Source organism: Lathyrus oleraceus, chromosome 1 (assembly GCF_024323335.1).
Source record: "Lathyrus oleraceus cultivar Zhongwan6 chromosome 1, CAAS_Psat_ZW6_1.0, whole genome shotgun sequence".
Lineage (NCBI taxonomy): Eukaryota > Viridiplantae > Streptophyta > Magnoliopsida > Fabales > Fabaceae > Lathyrus > Lathyrus oleraceus.
In genome coordinates, this window is record NC_066579.1 from 301,690,638 (window position 1) to 301,700,943 (window position 10,306).

The 10,306-nt window shown below is 38.8% G+C and overlaps 1 non-coding gene across 1 annotated transcript; it reads left to right on the forward strand.

The window, feature by feature from the left end:
* Positions 1 to 9,963: 9,963 nt before the first annotated feature.
* LOC127116513 (small nucleolar RNA R71) lies at positions 9,964 to 10,070 on the forward strand. Its single transcript, XR_007801343.1, has one exon. It is a non-coding gene; the product is annotated as a small nucleolar RNA R71 (small nucleolar RNA).
* The last annotated feature ends 236 nt before the right edge of the window (positions 10,071 to 10,306 follow it).

Sequence of the window (10,306 nt, forward strand, 5' to 3'; positions counted from 1 at the left end):
GTCCGTCACACCATGTGTTACGGTCGTAACACTAGGTAAAGGGGCGTGACGCTCGGCACGTGAGTGTGGCGGTCGTCACAGCCATTTTCCTTGTTCCAAACGTGGGTTGGGCTTTGGTGAGATGCTTTTCCTAGAAAATCCTCTTTTTGCACCCCTTTTCTTTCTTTTTCACCCATGCTTTAAATAATGATACCTGAAATAAATAATAAGAAAATATCAAGTAATATCGAATAATATAAAATAAATTGAATCAAATAACGATATAATTTAATTAAATCAAGTCCAAAAATGTGATATAGTTTCATGTTATCAAACTCCCCCACACTTAGACTTTTGCTTGTCCTCAAGCAAGATACAATGTAGAAATCGATTTAAAATATTAGCCGGATGAAATTTCCAAACACACATCAATTCGTAATAGGTTGCAAGTAAATCTCGTTTAGAAATAACCTGAGCTTAATCTTGACATCAAAAATCACTGTAACAACACTAGATAACCTCACCTTATGCAAACCAGTTCGAGTCATGCTATTATAGCTCAGCCTAGTTCTTTTACTCTTATTTCACCCGTTTTCATTCGAGCAAAATCACATTAAGCCCTTTATCTTTTCGCATACGTAGTGGAGTAACCGGTTAGCGATTCTGATCCCCTTTTAGCTAGAAGTTCTGGTACATAAGTTGGATAACTTCGTTTTTTTAGTCCATTACAAATTGCGGGGGATTGGACCGTACTCCGCCCTACCAAGTTCAGCACCAGAGACCGCTGAACCAACTCACAATGGAACGTTCATACCATGTTGTTGTAGGGTCCGTAACCTTTGGATTAAATGATCGGGTAAGGATCACCTAACTTAATTAGTGCATTTCCTGATTTTTAATATGTTATTTTGGGAATCATTCACTTGTATTCATCGGCTCTCCACGTAGTTTTCTATTAAGATGGTGCCGACTTCTCATATAAACTACTCGGGGTTACTATAAAACTAAAAGTTCAAGGAATTGGTATAATAGGTACTTAGCCTGATCTAACATGCTGAGGTTTTTAGAGCGTTGGGGCGGTAATAATTTTGTCTTAATTTCGCTCAAGTTTTATAAAATAGGCAACCTTTATGCTTATTGAGTGTGTTGAATTTTGTTATGGCTCAAGAAAATTGAGGGGAATAGATAATAAAAAATTTCACATAGGGACATGACTTAAAATTTTTTTTTTTTTTTATTAATGAAAGGGAAATAACATACTTGAAAGGGAAATATTGAAAGGGAAATAGACATAACTGAAACAAAGTTTTCCCCCCTACACTTAAATGAAACATTGTCCCCAATGTTTAAAAAAAACGAAAGAAAAGGAAAAAAAATGGAACCCAAACTCAATTCTGCCTGCGTCCTCTTGTTCTCGGACCCGGTGATCGTTGACGTACTTCTAAATCATCAAACCTGTTAAGCAAGTCAGTGAACCGTTGGTCGGTTATTGCATTCCTCTCTTCTTGTTGTTGTTGCATCTGGCGCATCAGTTGCATTACTTCGTTATTCTGCGCATGCATGGCATCAAGCCGTTGTGCTTGATGTTCAATAGCATCCATGATGTCATCATTTGTTGCAGGCCTTCTTCTTCGACGACGTCGGGAGGATGGGCCAGCCACATTATCGGAAGGATTATGCGGGACCGAATGTTGTTCAGGACCTTGATCACCTTGCTCCATTTCATTAAACTCGTATGGGGGCGGGTTTGCTTGTATAGGCTCGGTAGGTTCGGGAGCATTTAAATCGTAGATGAATCGGTTGGGGTTGGTGACATCGGTGAGGGCAATGTTGGACAAAACGACGCTTGGGACTTCTTGGTTATTCACCATAAGATAATACTTCCCTCCTACCCTATTTTTGATTAAGCGGCTGGAGCGACAATAGCTTATATCCATAAACAGGGGTGGCAAAGATTGCAAATTCTGAAATCGGTCCCCTAGATTTAAGACGAGTGCGATGGTGGTTATTAATCCTCCAATCACAAAAGGTTGACGGCCTCGAGCACAAAGGGTACGGATATGGTGAAGTAAGAAAGAGGCGGCGTTTACCTTTGTATCGGCTGAAAAGATGCAGTGTAGGAAGAATAATTCTTTCGCGTTGACTTTGCTGTTGTTGGGTCTTCCAAAGATGGTGTTTTGCAAAATACGGATAAAATACCGGATAGTGGGGTTGTGTATGTGTGAAGCAAGTAAGGCATCCCAATTGGTGGTTTCCACACCGGATATTTTTCCAAAAAGGTCGAATGCGTTCATGTTCCACTCTGAGTTTGGAGGGATTCTTGGGTGGACGTGGTCTCCTACAGGAAAGTGTAGCATGGCACTCAACTGTTCCTGAGATAGTGAGTACTCAGTGTTGAACATGCGGAAATTTGCGGTACCGATTAAGTATTCGTCCTCACCGGGTGGAGTGGTGTAGGAATAAGAACTTAAAAACTCCAAGGTGAGTGATGGGTATGTTGGGTGATTTTGTATGCACAGAAAAGTTAAATCGGATAGCCTAAGCAGTCATTGCACACCTTGAAGTAATCCTAATTCTTGTAAGCAATTTAAATCTGGGTACCTGGTAGATATGACACCGCGTTGTTGGAACCGAACGAACCGCTCCTGTTCATAGTTACTATCTTCAGATCGGAAAATAATATTTCCGAATTGCACTTCTTGATGTTGGTTCTCCGCCATATTGATCGGTAGGTAGAAAAAAGAAAAAGAGGATGAAATATATTTGTATAGAATGGTTTGTTGGAATAATGTGGTGTAGGAAGAAATGTATTGTAGGTATTTATAGAAAGAGTTTTGAAATTGGGAAGAGTAGTGGTTGAGAAGAAAATTAATGGGGATGAATGTGGGTGGAATGGAGTAAAGAGGTGAGTTGAATGGGGAGATGAAGGGAGTAACGGTCATGACCATAACGGTCAACAACGTTTACGAGGAAACACGCTGTCATGCTCGTGACAGAGTGTGTTACGGGCGTCATGGGTTGCGTGGCGACCGTGACAGTATGTGTGACGCTCGTCACACTTCTGAGCATGCAACGGTCACTACGCTCGTGACAGCATGTGTGGGTGCTTTAATAAAAAAAAAAATTTTTTTTTTATACTCCCTCCGTTCCTTTTTAAGTGTCACATTTTGACTTTTTACACATACCAAGAAAGCTAATTATTATTCTTACTTTTTAAACAATAATTCTCATTTTACCTATAATACCCTTAATTATATTTTACATTCATTTTACTTTTTCTCTCTCTGTAATAATTACATAGGGGTAATTTTGACAAAAGTGCATTTAATACTACCTTGAATTCTACAAGTGACAATTAAAAAGAAACACAAATTTATCAAAAAAGTGACACTTAAAAAGGAACGGAGGGAGTAGTTTTGTTTGTTATATTTGCTATTGTTTTATTTTTGAATTGCCATGAATGCTACTTTACTACACCATAGTGTATATTTTTTTTTCTAATAAGCCATGTAAGTAGTAGCATACAATATATATCATCATTGGGAATTTTAGACAGTGCATAAATCAAAATAAAATTTAATTTAACCAATAATGCCAATAGCTTCATAAAAATAAACATAATATAATATTTGACTGAAAAATAAAACATGCGAAAAATAAATACTAAGATAAAAATAATGTCAAACGAAACTATAAATTTCCTAAGACTAAAACTAGTTAACTGCAATTCTTCTAGCCACTTGTAGAATCTCTCGTCGGAGGAGCAAAGGAATTGACACGGTGTAGCAACACGTGAAATTGATTTGTCATTCTACTCATGTATTCCATAAATTCATGTCCCATCTTAGTTAACTCTTCTCTAATGGCATCTTGTTCTGACATCAAAGCTTGAATAGCGGTATTATAATCAGTTCTGGGCATATGATGTCTAAGATCAGATATTGTCGATTCTGCGGACGGGATAGGATGAGGTGGAGAGGCAGCATCATGGTAACCAGTTGGTGTCTGCGGATCAGACTCAGCATAAGGAATCTGGTTGTCAAGAATCTCATAATCTTGGATGGTTTCAACAGATCTAACAGGAGAAGGTATTCCATCCAGGTTGTAGAGCCAATTATTTCGGTTATGGACACTAGTCATCGGACTAGGCATGGTGAATAGGTAAAAAGCTTGGTTGTTAATTAATAGTTCAAACTCTTCAGGTCCAAGGTTTCCTATAAACATAGTGTTGAAAAGGAAAAGTATATTCGTAGGCTGAATACCACAAAAAGGGTTCAAATCAAGCATGGGTTGGCGCAATCCAATAGCATTAGCAATCATAGTTATCAATCCTCCTATTTGAATCGGTGCATGGTCATCTTGAATAAGGAGGTCAAAACTCGCCAACATATAAGTGGCGCCATTTACTGGACGGTTCTGGGAAGCACAAAATATTATGAAGAGTTCATCACGTGATACTGTGGTAATGTTTGATCTTTTCCCAAAAAGAGTGTGTGCTAGGATCTTGTGGAAATAACGAAAAGCTGGGTTATGTATGTTTCCATAAAGAAACTCATGTTCCTCAGGGTCGTCATTTCCCGTCAAACTCCCCAAAAAATGCTCAAGCTCTCGATATTCAAAGAGGTCTTCTTGGCTCATGGTGAATGTGTCAAAAGAAGTAGGGAACCCTAAGAGGTTATTAAATTCTTGAATGTTATACTGATACTCCATATTGAACATCCTGAATTGAATGAAACCTCGGTTTATTCCTTTTCCATGGTTTGGTAAATAAATCAGGGAGCTAAGGAATTCTAGAGTTAGCCTCCGATAAGTAACAAATTGTCTCCGAATAGGAGTGGTTTCCCACCCTATTTGACTCAGCAGATATAGGACACTATCTCTTAGCCCAAGAACGGTCATTGCACAATCATCAGCATAAAAACTTGGGTGCATCTCTCTCTCAGCTAGTTCTTCAAATTTTTGTCTCTGAGCTCTCCCTCGGAATTTGATACCCATGCGATCAATATGTCCCATCAGGTTAGTGTTAACTAAAGAAAAGAAAAACAATAATTTAGTCAGGATTTGGCCAGATGCCGAAAGAAGAAAAGAAGAAAAATTTAATAAAATAAAGAAAATGAAGAATGAAAACTGAATAAAATCAAAAGAACAATCAAAGAAAAAAAATAAAAAATTGTGGGTTGTCTCCCACGAAGCGCTTTGTTTAATGTCGCAAGCTCGACATAAAACTATTAAATGTTAATCTATTAATTTTGGAGACAATACGTCTAAGTGCAGGACTTGCGAGTCTTCATTGTTTTCAGCATAATGATAATGTTTTAGACGTTGCCCGTTTACGATAAATGATTCAATAGATTTTCCTTTAATTTCTACAGCTCCACTAGGAAAGACATTAGTGACTTGGAAAGGGCCTGACCACCTAGAGCGTAGTTTTCCTGGGAATAACTTAAGTCTAGAGTTAAACAATAGGACTACATCGCCTTGTTTGAAAGTTTTCATTGATATACGTTTATCATGCCATTTTTTCGTTCTTTCCTTGTAGATTCTGGCATTTTCGTATGCATCTTGTCTAAGTTCCTCTAATTCGTTTATATCTAGAATTCGCTTTTCACCGGCGGCCTTATAGTTTAAATTTAAATTTTTAATAGCCCAATAGGCCTTATGTTCTAACTCCACCGGGAGGTGACATGATTTACCATAAATAATCTTAAATGGGGTTGTTCCTATGGGAGTTTTGTAAGCGGTTCGATATGCCCATAAAGCTTCGGGTAATTTTGATGACCAGTCTTTCCTCGATGTAGCGACTGTTTTTTCCAATGTCTGTTTAATTTCTCTATTAGACACTTCCACTTGTCCACTAGTTTGAGGATGGTAGGGTGTTGCTACTCGATGTTTTAAACCATACTTAAACAATAATTTTTCGAGTATCTTAGATATGAAATGAGATCCACCGTCACTGACGACTATTCTTGTGACACCAAATCTTGGAAAGATTATATTCTTAAAGAGTTTAATTACTACTCGTGTGTCGTTTGTTGGAGAAGCTATAGCCTCAATCCATTTTGATACGTAGTCAACCTCCACGAGTATGTACTTGTTACCGAAAGAAGGTGGAAAAGGTCCCATGAAATCTATTCCCCACACATCGAAAATTTCTACTTCCAAAATGCGTTTTTGTGGCATCTCGTCACGTCTAGATATGTTTCCTATGCATTGACACCTATCGCATTTCTTGACAGCGGTATGTACATCCTTCCATATGTTTGGCCAATAAAGACCGGCTTGTAGGATTTTAGAGCAGGTTTTGGATGTACTTGCATGTCCACCATAAGGAGCGGAATGACAATGTTGGATTATACTTTCTACCTCTTCTTCAGGTATACAACGACGGAAAATACCATCGGGGCCTCTTTTGAAAAGTAAAGGGTCGTCCCAGTAATAGTGTTTTACGTCATGGAAGAATCGTTTCTTTTGTTGGTAGGATAAATCAAGTGGAACCACTCCGGCGGCTAAATAATTGACAAAATCAGCGTACCATGGTGTAATGCATACAGCCAAGGTGGTCTCTACCTATTCATCAGCTCTATTTTCTTCCAAATTAGCTATAAGTTTATCGTAAGAGAAATCATCGTTGATCGATGTTCTTTCCGGTTCCAGGTTTTCAAGTCTAGAGAGGTGATCTGCTACTACGTTTTTAGTTCCTTTTTTATCTTTGATTTCCAAATCAAATTCTTGTAGCAACAAGATCCACCTTAGGAGTCTAGGTTTAACGTCCTTTTTCGTTAAGAGGTACTTAATGGCAGCGTGATCAGTGTAAACGATTATTTTAGCTCCGACCAAGTAGGAACGAAATTTATCTAGTGCAAATACTACTGCTAAAAGTTCTTTCTCGGTCGTGGCGTAATTCATTTGCGCTTCATCTAGAGTTCTACTCGCATAATATATGATGTGAAGTTTTTTATCCTTTCGTTGTCCTAAAACAGCGCCTACGGCGTAGTCACTTGCGTCACACATTATTTCGAAGGGTTCATTCCAATCCGGGGTCTGCATTATGGGCGCGGAGATCAATGCTTGTTTAAGTGTTTGAAATGCTTCTAGACATTTATTGTCGAAGATGAATTCAGCGTCTTTCATTAATAATCCGGTTAAAGGTTTAGTTATTTTAGAGAAATCTTTAATGAATCGTCGGTAAGAATCGGCATGTCCTAAGAAGCTTCGTTTTTCTCTCACAGTTTTCGGAGGTTGAAGGTTTTCGATTACTTCTATTTTGGCTTTATCTACTTCAATTCCTCTATTTGATATGATGTGCCCTAAAACAATCCCTTCTTGTACCATAAAGTGACATTTTTCCCAATTAAGTACTAGGTTTACTTTTACACATCGTTCTAGAACTCTTTCTAGGTTTTCAAGACATTCTTCGAAACTTTGCCCGCATACGGAAAAGTCATCCATAAAGACTTCCATGATGTTTTCGAGAAAATCGGAGAATATTTCCATCATGCACCCTTGGAAAGTTGCAGGAGCATTGCACAAGCCAAACGGCATTCGTCGATAAGCGAAGGTATCAAAAGGACATGTGAATGTTGTCTTTTCTTGGTCATCAGGATGAATTGGTATTTGAAAGAAACCTGAGTAACCGTCCAGATAGCAGAAATGAGAATGCTTGGCTAGTCGTTCTAACATCTGGTCTATGAATGGTAAAGGAAAATGATCTTTTCGGGTTGCTTTGTTTAGCTTCCTATAGTCAATGCATATTCTCCATCCCGATTCGATTCGTTTGGTTATAGTTTCTCCTTTTTCATTTTCGATCACGGTTATACCTCCTTTATTTGGTACTACGTGTACAGGACTAACCCATTTGCTATCGGATATAGGATATATGATACCTGCCTCTAATAACTTCGTTACTTCCTTCTTCACTACCTCACTCAGGGTCGGGTTTAGTCTCCTCTGATGTTCCCTAGAAGTCTTACAGTCTTCTTCTAGCATGATGCGGTGCATACAAATGGAAGGACTTATCCCTTTAAGATCGGTGATGTTGTATCCTAGTGCGGTTGGATATTTTCTTAAGATATGTAGGAGTTTTTCGGTTTCAAGTTTTCCTAGGTCTGCATTGACTATCACTGGTCGTTCAAGTTCTAAGTCTAGGAATTCATATCTCAGATTTTTGGGAAGTGTTTTCAGGTCGAGGGTTGGTTTCTTGAGGCATTGCGTAGGATCTGATGTTATTGCTAAACATTGGTTCAGTCTGTCTTCTACATGATAGTCAGACAAATCGTCGCTTTCTAATTCTGTTTCTTTTATGCATTCATCGATGATATCCATGAAGTAGCATGTGTCTTCTATTGCAGGTGCTTTCAAAAAGTTGGAAAGAATAAACTCAATTTTCTCTTCTCCTACTTCGAAAGTGAGTCGTCCTCGTTTTACGTCTATGATAGCACCGACGGTTGCTAAGAAGGGTCTTCCCAATATAACGGGGGTAACTTCATCTTCTCTTATGTTCATAATTATAAAATCGGTGGGAATGTAGAATTGACCTATGCGCACGGGAACGTTTTCAAGAATTCCTACGGGATATCTAACGGAACGATCTGCTAATTGCACAGACATTTTAGTTGGTCTTAATTCTCCCATTTCAAGTTTCTTGCATATGGACAAGGGCATAACACTGATACCGGCTCCTAAATCGCATAAAGCTTTATCTATGACAAATTTTCCTATATGACAGGATATAGAAAAGCTACCAGGCTCTTTAAGTTTAGGAGGCATATTCTGGATTATTGCGCTACACTCAGCAGTGAGTGTAACGGTTTCGCTATCTTCAAGTTTCCTTTTATTAGATAAAATTTCTTTTAAGAACTTAGCATATGAGGGCATTTGTGTGATAGCTTCTGTAAAAGGAATTGTGACGTTTAATTGTTTCAGTAGGTCAACAAATTTTTAAATTGGCCCGCGTCTTTGGTTTTAATTAGCCTTTGAGGGTAAGGGATAGGTGGTTTGTAAGGCGGTGGAGGTACATAAGGTTCTTTTTTTCTACGGTTTCTTTATTACACTCTTCCTTTTCCTTAGGTTTACCTTCTTCCTCGGTGACTTTTTAGAGTTTTGGTTCTCAATCCTTGGGTCAGATGGTCCTTCTACCTCTGTTCTACTTCGTAATATAATTGCATGAGCATGGCCTTTCAGATTAGGTTGGGGCTGTCCAGGGAATGTACCAGTTGGGGCAGCAGTAGGCGCTTGTTGTTAAGCTACTTGCGAGATTTGTGTTTCCAGCATTTTGTTATGGGTAGCCAGGGCATCTACTTTACTTGCTAGTTGTTTAATCTGTTCGTTAGTGTGTACATTCTGGTTTAAGAACTCTTTATTGGTTTGCTGTTGAGAAGCTATGAAGTTCTCCATCATGATTTCAAAATTGGATTTCCTAGGAACGTTATTGTTCGGTGTAGATGGGGTCGGCTTTTGATATCCAGGAGGTATAGCTGGAGCTTGACTGGGAGCTTGACCTGGTGCGTATAAAGTGTTGTTACTTTTATATGAAAAATTGGGATGGTTCTTCCAGTTTGAGTTATAGGTATGCGAGTAAGGATTTCCTTGAGCATAGTTCACCTGCTCTGTTTGACTCCTGTTAGGAGTTGGCAATCCGTAGGAGTGTGACCTTGAATTCCACAGACTTCACAATTTTGAGTTACGGCAACCACGGTGGCTGGAGGTGATACATTTAAACATTCAATTTTCTAGGCAAGAGCATCCACTTTTGCATTAACATGATCGAGGCTACTTATCTCGTACATGCCACCTTTCGTTTGAGGTTTTTCTACCATTGTTCGGTCGCTTCCCCACTGATAATGATTTTGGGCCATGCTCTCGATAAGTTGATAAGCTTCGGCATAAGGTTTATCCATAAGCGCACCACCGACGGCGGCGTCTATTGTTAACCTTGTGTTGTACAAGAGACCATTATAGAAGGTGTGAATTACTAACCAGTCTTCTAAACCATGGTTTGGACAAAGTCTCATCATGTCCTTGTATCTTTCCCATGCTTCGAAAAGAGACTCGTTATCTTTCTGCTTAAATCCATTTATCTGGGCTCTCAACATAGTTGTTTTGCTTGGAGGAAAATATCAGGCAAGAAAGACTTTCTTCAATTTATTCCATGTGGTGACTGAGTTGGAAGGAAGAGACTGAAGCCATCTTCTAGCTTTATCTCTTAACGAGAAATGAAAGAGACGAAGTCGAATTGCCTCTGAAGTGACACCATTAGCTTTAACAGTATCAGCGTATTGGACAAATACGGATAAATGAAGGTTTGGATCCTCGGTAGGATTTCCAGAGA